Below are 9,165 nucleotides of genomic sequence, written 5' to 3'. Positions count from 1 at the left end.
AGGTACATGTGCGGTCAGCACGAGAACGTGTTGGAACCGCTCTCTCACACGGATGGATGGAGGTAGAAGAAGGAGGAACACACAGCACTGGAGTTTCACCCGGCTACATACAGCCCCGTTACTATTCCTTTCCAAAGCACCAACTGCCTCACGAAACAAATACAAGAGCATACAGTTTTGTAGCCAACTGCAGCGCAGCCCCTACGCTTTCGCTGGACACGCACACACGACCTGCATGCCCGGCCACATGCGCCCACGATGTGCTCACCGCGGCCGTTTCCAGTGCATCGCTAACCGGCCGTTTCAAATGCATCTAACCACCTAGCTAGCTCACATGGCATCAACTACAGTGCGCTAGCTAGGTGGTTAGATGCATTGGAAACGGCCGGTTAGCGATGCACTGGAAACGGCCGCGGTGAGCGCGTCGTGGGCGCATGTGGCCGGGCAGGCAGGTCGTGCGTGCGTGCCCAGAAAAAGCGTAGGGGCTGCGCTGCAGTTGGCTACAAAACTGTATGCTCTTGTGTTTGTTTCGCGAGGCAGTTGGTGCTTTGGAAAGGAATAGTAACGGGGCTCTATGTAGCCGGGTGAAACTCCAGTGTTGTGTGCTCCTCCTTCTTCTACCTTCATCTATCCGTGTGAGAGAGCGGTTCCAACAATTGGTATACAGAGCCAGGTTCGAGGGGCGGCCGTGGCGCGCGGCGGCGTCCGCGGTGCGCGCGGTGCACGGCGGACATGAAGGTCTTGGCGTCGTCAACGTGTGGCGAGTCCACGGCGGTGTGGCGAGATGCCGGGCGCGCGGCGAGCGCGTGGCGTCGGCAACGCACGGCGAGTCCACGGCGGTGTGGCATCATGCCGTGCGCGCAACGAGCAGCGGGGGTCGTGGAGACGAGGAGGTCGCGGAGGATCTGCGTGGTGGCGCAGAGGCCGCGGCGGCTCGGCGCGACGACCGTGGAGGCGCTGCGCTGCGGTTGACGGTGCAGCGGTGCAGGGCAATAAGCGCGGCGGCGAGCCAGGCGCGACCGGTGCGTGTTATGGGTGCGTACCGGACGTGTCGGGCGCGTCGGGACCGTGGACATGGACCCCGTCGAGGCGCTGGACCTGGTTGCGCAGATCGCGTACGTGCGCGGCGGGAGCGCGGGCCGGGAGCGCGGGGACGTGGGGAGTGCGGCTACGACGACAACGACGAGACGGACTCCTCTAGGCCGTGGCTTAGGGTGTATGTTGGAATAAGCCACGGCGTGTGCGGTCGGGCGCGACGGATGCGCGCAGGACGGACGGGACGCACTGGTGTCGTCGGGCTCGTCAGGCTCGTCAGACGCGTCGGTGACGCGCGGGACGGGCGGGACGTGTGGGACGGAGCAGCGTGGCGTGTGTGTAGTGTGTCTACTAGTAGCGTGTGTGTGCGCGCATGTGCATGGCGTGGTGGTACGTGAGTCTATAGCCATGTGAGCTAGCTAGGTGGTTAGATGCATTGGAAACGGCCGGTTAGTGATGCACTGGAAATGGCCGCGGTGAGCACATCGTGGGCGCATGTGGCCGGGCATGCAGGTCGTGCGTGCGTGTCCAGCGAAAGCGTAGGGGCTGCGCTGCAGTTGGCTACAAAACTGTATGCTCTTGTGTTTGTTTCGCGAGGCAGTTGGTGCTTTGGAAAGGAATAGTAATGGGGCTGTATGTAGCCGGGTGAAACTGCAGTGCCGTGTGTTCCTCCTTCTTCTACCTCCATCCATCCGTGTGAGAGAGCGGTTCGAACACGTTCTAGTGCTGACCCCACAAGTACCTAGCATTCTGAATGTGTTTATTTCCTTTGATCCCTAGGTTTAATCTGTAAGCTACAAAAACTTTGAATCGCTCTGTGGGTGGGTTGCTAAATATACAACATGTAGAGATGTACAACTGAAGCTTGATACTTACTTAGTCATTCAATTTGTTGCTACTTGGTAGTACACACACGGTGAAGTCTAGTTGACTTTTCATATGGTATAGATTGTTAGGAGCTGATGCTCTTCATTTCAAGCAGTAATGTAGTGCCGACTCAGGAAACCTCTGAAAGTCTCCCAACAGTTCTGTGGACTGAAAATACAATTACTGCAGTTATTTTCAACCTATGTTTGGTGCTTAATTCAGCTAGATATGTTTTCTGGGAAGACTAGTCTCACATATTCACTCCACGGAATAGTTAATGAGTCTCTGAAGCCGAAGTTCAACCTCTTTGTCAAGCAGGTGTCCGCCAGCATTGGGATGGCAGAGCCACACATTGATGTGTGGATATTTTCTGGTTGCTTGCCCCGTTCTCAAACTAATAAAAAGGAAGTATTGTTGCCATTGCAGCACCATTGCAGCACCAAGTTCTTTGAGGCATCAATCCATGATAACTGGGCATATCGTTTTATGCTTAGATATAAAGAAACCAAATATATATTCTATCTTATTATACGAAACCAATTATATTTAATCCATGTTAAATTGATTATGCATTCATCATGTTGGAACTTCTTTGTCAAGCAGGTCTCCGCCAGCATTGGGAATTTGGGATGGCAGTGCCACTCATTGATGTATGGATACTTTCTGGTCGCTTGCCCCGTTGTACATTATTGTTCCTTTTTTAACGATCCATTCACCTAGTTCCTGTTTTTTATGGCTTTTGTTCTGTTTGTTTACAGATCAAGTCTGTCATTGCCTTTACCATGTTTCTTAAAGCCTTTGGTGGTCTCCATTTCATCATCAGCAGCTCGTTCGGAGCGGTCATACTGGTGCGTACTCTTCTTGTGCATGCACTATATCGGGAATTATGTTATGTTAAAGGGGCATCTAGATGCATACTGTTGTGACTGCCATTAAATGCATGTCTTCTCAAACTATTTAAAAGGAAGTGGTGTTGCCGTGCCATTTAGGTAGTTTCAACAGATATGATGTGCTTGGCTGCTAATGTTTTAGTGTGTGCTTCTCACCTGCTGTAAAAGGCCAATTCGGGCATTGTAGCTGCTTCTGTATTTGATCTTCATATATTTTGCTTTTGCAATATCCTGTTTTAACATCTGAAAATGGAATACTTTAACAATATAATCTTCCTGACTTTCTGCAACTGATTTTTGCTGTAGTCCAAAATTATATGTTTGTGTTTATTGCCTTTTTTAGTGTGTTGATACTTGAAAGGGGAACAGGGCAACGTGTTGCACTCTTGCTTTTGTTAGAGCACTATATTTTATTGTTAACCATGCTATGGTCCAAACTCCTTTTTATTCTGCTCATATGATACTGTTCATCTTTTGTTTTCTGTCCGATGCCTCATGTATTTAGAGTAGAAATATTCTTTATTTCGTGTTTCTTAAACATGGCCAGTGCAATGGATAAAATCTACTCTGGATAGTTGACATAGGGAGTACATGCTAATTTGACTTTTTTCCTGCGGATTTGCTTATCGTGAAGATGCTTGCAAGGATGCAGAGGGAGCGGATCATTTAGAGAGATAGGATGCCACTGTTTGGTGTTTTTATGCATTTTGGTTTGCTTGTAACTGTGTTTGCACTAGCTGGGAGTAAGTGACTTCAAGAAGTGTAGGTGTTTTAATTTAAGGCATGAAAAGCCATGACAATATGTATGCTCTTACAGGATGTGCTCTAATGCCGCTGGTTTATTATAAATCTTGGATTAGTAATGATGTGTAATGTTGCTGGTTTATTGCAAATATGTGTATGTTTTAGTTGGAATTGTATGCATAGCATGGAATTGGTGGATTTTAGTTTTTTTAATTCCTAATTAGTTAGTAGTAGCGTGGAAAAACACCAGACGCGCTACTTTTGCATCCAGGCTACTACTAACTTGTTAGTAGTAGTGTGGGAAAAAACCTGAGGCGCTACTACTATTTCATTACTAGTAGCGCGGGTTGCACCCGCGCTACTACTAAAATGTTAGTAGTAGTGTGGGTTTCACCCGCGCTACTACTAACTATTAGCTGTAGCGCGATACTAGTAACGCGGGTACACGCGCTGCTAGTAGCCATTTTACATGCGCTGCTAGTAGCTTTTTTCCTAGTAGTGCTTGCATGTTGGCACCCGTTAGTCCAGGACATCCGTAATAGCCCCTGAACTGTTCTCCAAAGCCGAGGACTGTAGTTCCCTCCTCGGAATGGCTTCTTTTACTGATTTCTTGTGCTTAGCAAGAGAGTTCCTCCTTCTGTTTGCATTTGGATTCAAGGTCTTCAAGACATCCTCGGTGCTCTTTATAATAGTCCAAGTATCAACATACCTCGGACCGAGAAACAATTCTTGGTGATTAATCCGAAGATTTATATCAGGTATGAACACTGGGACACACCACTTGAGCTCCCCCATTACGCGATTCACAAGGATATTTAACCTGCTAGGGACACAATAACTTGTCTAACCCAGCATATCCAGTGTCCTCCAGTTGGCGAGAACGAACCAAGTTAAGTTTGTTGTCGATGGACACCGGGTAAGCCATAGCGACCAGGAGGCCATGCGAGCTATGATTAAGTCATTTTTTTTCAGACCCGTTTTATAGAGGAGGAGAACTTGGTGTGAGACCCCTTACTGAATCTGTTTGAATCAAAGGTGACCTAGGATATGAACACTTGCCTTTGTGCAGTGTTCACAGCAAAATAGATCTCAGATCGTTTGTCCCAAATTGGTCCTTGAAGGCTCCCGGTAAGGATGGTTTCCCGGCGCATTTTTTTCAAAGGAATTGGGCCGTCATGAAAAAACATACTGTACATGTTGCCAATGAGTTCTTCGCAACTGGTGTCATGTCCCATGGTGTCAGTGAGATGGTCATAGTGCTAATACCGAAGGTACCAACCCCTATTCATCTCACAGATTTTCGCCGATCAGCTTATGCAACATGGTCTATAAAATTGTTGCAAAGTGGCTTGTGAACTGGCTGCAGCCTATCCTAGATGACATCATTTCTCCTTGACAGAGTGCATTTGTCCCGGGCCGTTTGATCACTGATAATGCTCTCTTGGGCTTTCAGTGTTTGCATTTTATTCACTGGCTGCTCTCTCGGGCTTGGGTCCCTGTATAAAAGGAGCGGCCCACCATCGTCACACGGTCCACCCACACTTGCTTCTCCGCCGGCGCCGCCGTCTGACCATGGCCGACCCGTGACCTTTCACCAACTTCGATCCTGCGACGGTGGCTGCAGCGCGGCGCACAGTTTGTGACCCGCCCGCCCTTCCCTGACAATGGGCGGCTCGCCGCCCTCGCCGCCCCCTCCGACGGCGTGGACCGCGTCAGCCGCCTCCCGGACGAGCTCCTGCGCAACATCGTCGCCCGCCTCCTCGTCAAGGACGGCGCACGCACCGCCGTGCTCTCCACCTGCTGGCGCACGCTTTGGCGATACACGCCCTTCGTCCTGAGTGACGCCCACCTCCTCCCCGACGGCCACGGCTGGCCGCCCACGCCCGCCAACTCGCCGGCCATCATAGCCGCCATCTCCTGCGTCCTCAAAGCGCACCCTGGGCCCTTCCACTGCGTCGACCTCGTCTGCAGCCACATGAGCGCGCACCAAGCCCAGCTCGCGCGGTGAATCCAGCTCCTCGCCGCCAGGGGCGTCCAGGACCTCGTCCTAGTCAATCGACCATGGCGGCAGGACGTGCCCCTCCCCGCCGCTCTCTTCAGTGTCAGCACCCTCACCAGCCCAATGTTTTAAATAGCGGGCTATGGCATTTAGCGGCGACCCTTAAAAACAGCTATAGCGGCGACCCTTAAATAGCGGCAAATTGTACATGAAATCATTTAGCGCCAACACCCTCAAACAGCTATAGCGGGGCTATAGCCGGCTATTTAAAACTATGCACCAGCCTCTACATCGGCCTCTAGAAGTTACCGGGCACGGACATCCTACGCGATGCCTTGTTTCCCCACCTTGTTGAGCTCGGCATATGCAGCGTTGAAATGGAGCACAATGCCATCGAGTTCCTCGTCGTGGTGCCTTGAGAGTCAGGATTGTCGATGCCCCCAAGCTGCACACGTTTGGATACTTAGAGCCAGGACAGGTCCTAGAGGTTGAGAAAACGGTCATCATGGACTCATGGTACATTTGCCTTCTCCCGTCTCTCTGTTTGTTCAGTTAGCAAATATGTCCAGCTGATGACTCGACTAATTGTGTGATGTTCTTCTTGAATTGGGAAAATTTCATCATGGACTCATGGTACATTTGCCTTCTCCCGTCTCTCTGTTTGTTCAGTTAGCAAATATGTCCAGCTGATGACTCGACTAATTGTGTGATGTTCTTCTTGAATTGGGAAAATTTCAGCCCGGGATAAAGCCAAGCACAAGTACCATGCTCACAAGCGTGAAAATTCTGAGCTTGAATGTGCATTTCGGGGTTCGCAATGACGTCAAGATGGTGCCCACCTTCCTGAGATGCTTTCCCAATGTGGAGAGACTGCATATTATGGTATTTGTCACCAATTCATGTTCTGCTTACGTTTCTATGGATTTCTTGCCTGCTATTTACTTCAAGTATGTCATTGTGATAGCTCTGTATATGGTCGTTTTGGTTTTGTCCACTGTAATGTGAACGATGATAGTGAGGCAAGCTAGTGTTTTGCCGCACAATGATTATTATGCAGGTATCTTGATTTAGTGTTCTGCTTCTGTAGCTGTAGGTATGTCCAGATTTTCTTGCCGTAACAAACATGAGACATGCAATGCTTATTTCTGACTTATGAAAGCTACACGCAGTAAACTAGCACATTCACGTCGACAGTTCTTGAGGCTGTTCCGGTATTGGTAATACCATGATAGCTGTATGGATGCTAGGACGCTAGTTTGATCATATCAGAATCAATCCTGTCTAATTTTTTTACAGAAAGAGGATGTTGTAGCTCACATCCGGAAGTTCGTATTAAAGAATATATCTGGCAAAATGTTTTTAAGACTAAAGTCATCCATTCTGGACTGAAGTTTGCATCCTCACATATATCTAAATTTACTGTCGATGGATTTATGCTCAGCACATCTTGTTTACCATATAAATCATTCATTTGTTATTTTTTCTCTGCAGTCTGCACTACTAGGCTATTTAGTAAGTAGTACATTCTGGTACTCTCACTCATTGAAAATAGAATTGTCACTGAGTTTTTGGTTGCAGTGTTCTCACTGATTGACATAGATCTGTCAAGTCAATTATTATTAATGTTCTTTATGGTCTTTTTATTGTCCTCTACTGTGAAATGTGAGACATGTATTGTGTTATTATGACTAGCATACCTAACGAATAATCATATACATTCTATTCTTGACCAATATAGCTAAGAATAACCCAAGCTTTACCATTTACTCCCAACAATCAGGTTGTCTATACGCATTCAGACTAGAGTATGCAATTATAATTCTTTGAATTACATGTTCATCCGTTTGTGTTACGATATTTGTTACTGAAATTTCATCGTGTCACAGCAGTTTACAATGCCATTATTTTGATTTCTTTTTCTTTGAGCCTCTTGACTTCTGGTACGTCCAACTGTTGACCGATCCGATCTATTTTGCAGAGCAAAAGATGTGATCCACCCACTGGCTACCACCTCACCCGCAAGTTATGGGAGGAGTCTGGTCCCATCAAAAACGTCGTCTCGCGCATCCACACGATTTGCCTCCGTGAGTTCAGAGGGGACTCTGGCGAGGTTGGCTTCCTGGAGTTCTTCTTTGGGAGCGCGCGCGCTGAGGAACGCGTTCATCGTGATGGCGAATCCACGCTTCACGCTGTTCTCGACAAAGGAGGCGAACAAGGGGCATGCAGGGGGTGCTCCCTGGAACTTCAAAACCGGGGTGGATTTCTCTTTCCCTGGCCCGTTTTCGTTCGTCGTGGGGGTCTTCCAAGCTTAGCCTCTGTGGAGTAGCGGGGTGTTGTGTTTTTGTTAAAAGCCATGGAGTGGTTGTGGCATATATGTTGCTACCTGCGGCCTTACGTTGGTCTGTCGAATTTGCGGCTTGGTGCGTGGCCCTGTAACCCGTGTTACCAGTTTCCCTGTCTATCTATGCTCCTTGAACCATTTCGTTGTGGCTAAATGTTCCATTCCTGGTGTTTTTTAGATCAATGGATAGCCGAAAACAGCTCTCCCTGTTCCTGTTCTGATAGATAGTTTCAAACATGTAACAGTGGCTGCTGCCCAAACCTGATCTCAAGGCATTTTATATTGGTTAAGTGGGTTCACAGAGGCATGGTTTTTGACCTCGAGATTGAGTTCGAGGACACAGAGCTCTTCGCTGAGGCTTTAGCTGCGAATGATGTTGATATGCTTGATAAGGATGATGGATCGGGCAATAAGGAGGTGCACGAGGGTGGCCGTGGGCGCGAGGCGTCTAACATCCCGGGTTCCGAGGCACCGGCATCCGAGAGAGAGAGTGCCCCATTGACGGTTGCACCCATGAACTCGCTGAGATTTGGGTCCTTCAAGCCTGCCTCCACTCCTCCTTGATTGTGGAGCGATCGGGTGGAGTGTGATGATGTGCTTGAGCGATCACTTCCTCCTTTGGATTTTGCTATTGCTGACGATCCGGTGGTTGATGAGTCTGTTGTTGCAGTTCCCTCGGTGGAGAGTTCGCCAACATCACCGGCAGAGATTGATCTTTTTGTCCAGGTGTGCCTAGTTGGCGGGGGTGTTCGTGGGCAGGTGGCCTTACGACATACATCTCCGTCTCCTATGGCGGTGGCCATGTCGCGGGACTGTGGTACGGTCGGACAGGGATGGGGCGCGGGCAGGAGGCCTCCGCCCCTACCTCTCCTTCGACACACTCGGCTATGGTTGCCGGTCAGGGTGGGGGCGCGGGTAGGAGGCCCCCGCCCCTCCCGCTCCGTTGGTGCGTTCGGTGTTGGCGGCTGGACCGGGAGGGGGGCGCTGGCAGGAGGCCTCCGCCCCTACCTTCCCCTTGGAGCTTTCCTCTGCGGCGGTGTCCGTGGTGGCTGCTTTTCCTTGGGTGGCGAGCCCGATGGTGAACTCCCCTCACTCCGGCTGTGGGTCCAGGATAGGAGGGGGCGCGGGCAGGTGGCCTCCGCACCCTCTTCTCCTTTGGCTCAGGAGATCTCGACGGCTCTCGGGGGCTTCTCGGCGACCCCAGTTCAGCTGAGCTCTATTGGGGATAGGGCAGGAGGCCCTACCCCGAACGGGGCAACGCGCGAGGAGATCATTGCTTTTGGAGGGAT

At 49.9% G+C, this 9,165-nt stretch overlaps 1 pseudogene; it reads left to right on the top strand.

Moving 5' to 3' along the window:
* The first annotated feature begins 370 nt into the window (after nt 1–370).
* Nucleotides 371–7,847, top strand: LOC119357493 (annotated as a pseudogene).
* The last annotated feature ends 1,318 nt before the right edge of the window (nt 7,848–9,165 follow it).

Source organism: Triticum dicoccoides, chromosome 2A (genome assembly GCF_002162155.2).
Source record: "Triticum dicoccoides isolate Atlit2015 ecotype Zavitan chromosome 2A, WEW_v2.0, whole genome shotgun sequence".
Lineage (NCBI taxonomy): Eukaryota > Viridiplantae > Streptophyta > Magnoliopsida > Poales > Poaceae > Triticum > Triticum dicoccoides.
The sequence above is the reverse complement of the archived record's forward strand: the minus strand, read 5'-3'. Positions and strand labels throughout refer to the sequence as shown.